The sequence below is a fragment of the Acinonyx jubatus genome, chromosome B1 (genome assembly GCF_027475565.1).
Source record: "Acinonyx jubatus isolate Ajub_Pintada_27869175 chromosome B1, VMU_Ajub_asm_v1.0, whole genome shotgun sequence".
Lineage (NCBI taxonomy): Eukaryota > Metazoa > Chordata > Mammalia > Carnivora > Felidae > Acinonyx > Acinonyx jubatus.
Genome location: NC_069382.1, coordinates 76,895,195 through 76,897,372, shown reverse-complemented (window position 1 = coordinate 76,897,372; position 2,178 = coordinate 76,895,195). Strand labels below are relative to the sequence as shown.

General features: G+C 29.0%; 1 pseudogene; it reads left to right on the top strand.

The window, feature by feature from the left end:
* The first annotated feature begins 328 nt into the window (after window positions 1-328).
* Window positions 329-487, top strand: LOC113603137 (uncharacterized; annotated as a pseudogene).
* The last annotated feature ends 1,691 nt before the right edge of the window (window positions 488-2,178 follow it).

Genomic DNA, 2,178 nt, shown 5'->3' with positions numbered 1-2,178 from the left:
TCTTTTATGACATGGACCCTTCTATGATATGGACACTAAAATCAAAGCAAATGGTGGAAGAAGGATTCGTATTGTATAGAAACATTTTTAGAGAAATAAAAAAATAAAATGTCTGACATTTATATACTTCTATAAAATTACATTGAACGTGTCTGCCTCTCTTTCCTGCCTTCCACCGCCTCCACTCCTCCACCTCTTCCACCCCTAAGATAGCAAGCAGGATCAATCCCTCTTCTTCCTCTTTCTCAGTGTACTCCACATGAAAACAATGAGGATGACGACCTTTATGATGATCCACTTCCTTTTAATGAATAGTAAGTAAATCACTATCCCTTCTCGGCCTTTTGACTAAGATCAAGGATAGTATCTGTTCTTATCAGTAAATAAATCACCATGCCATACAGTTAATAAACTTAAGTATTGTGTGTGTTTGTGTCTTCATATGAAAATCTAATGACTGTTCGTCAAGGGCTGTATTAGACATTTTTGGGTCATTATTGTCATAATTGCCTCAGTCTTCATCCTGTAGAACTTTGCGCAAGACTTGTATGGAAGTGGATAGTCTATCCTTGCACACGTATAAAGTGAGTGATATTTAATGTAAAATTAAGAATGTGTTAGTGTTCTTACTGTTCTATAACTTTGCTTTCAAAGAATTACATTACCATACAGTATGAATGACTCATAATTGGAGAAACTGCATATCACCCTATCAACACAGGTAAGCGGTTTTTCTTGAAAAATGTAATAATTTTTCTAATACTGTATTACAAAAATGATTGCAATACCAAATATCATAAAAATTTTATAATGGTTCATTCATTAGTGTATAGGCTAGACTACAATAAAGCAATCACATTGCTGTTTCTTCATTATCAATGCATGAATCATTATACCTATAAACAAATATGAATTTTTTACATCGTCTTTTCATTTTTGATGTCTAGTGTTAGCAATATATTTAACATCTACAGTATTTTTTTGTGTCTAATTGAATTGTGTCAATATTGAAATACGTGCTGACAGACAATTCATCTTATAAAGAGGTGACATAAACTAAATGCATCGATAAATACCGTAAATGTATTTTCTTTTCCTTATGATTTTCTTAATAGTAAATGTATTTTCTTTTCCTTATGATTTTCTTAATAACTTTTTTCTCTAGCTTACTATATCGTAAGAATCCAATATATATAATACATATAACATAATAAAACATGCGTTAATCAAATTTATATTATTGGTAGGGCTTCCAGTAAAACAGTAGGTTGGTAGTAGTTAAGTTTTTGGGGAATCAAAGTCATGTGGATTTTTAGGGGGGTGACACCCCGATCCTTGCATTGTTCAAAGATCAAATGTATATTTTCTGGTTAGTAGTATCAAAGAAAAAATATACACACATTATATATACATATGTATTTTTTCTATTATATTATAGGAATATATATTTTTCTAATATATATTATATATTTTTCTAATATTTTCTATATTATATATTATATATTTATGTTTTTCTAATATTTTCTAATATTTCTTTATTACATATATTATATATATTTTTCTAATATTTTCTATATTATATATATTATATATTTATATGTTTTTCTAATATTTTCTAATATTTCTTTATTACATATATTATATATATTTTTCTAATATTTTCTATATTATATATATTATATATTTATAATATATAAATAATATATATTTTCTATTGTTTAGTGCCAAATTAAGTGATAAACTATGGTAGAGAGCACGAGTTAACTAGCTTCAAGTCAGGACAATGAAAGTAAACTGTTGTCCTTGAAAAACTAAACTGTTTCTAATCCCTCATAGTTAGGGAAATTTTGTTACATAAATAAATGCCAGAAGCTGTGCTCATCTGCTCCAGTAAAGAGATTATATTGTACACAGTAACTGAACCTTGTTAAGTTTTCAGAGGTTCACCTTCATTTGCCATGATCCATTGGGTTTATGAAGGCCTTGATGAATTGATTCAGATATGATGTACCACCACTGTATCCTTCAGTTCTTTGATGATGGTGGATATCTCTGTGATTCTTTATGAGATCTGGCATTTCTTCTGATTTTTTTACTTTGATTACTTCTGATTATTTACCCTAGCTAGGATGCAAATTTTAGGAACTTGCTTCCATAATATCTCTTGCCCCAACTAAT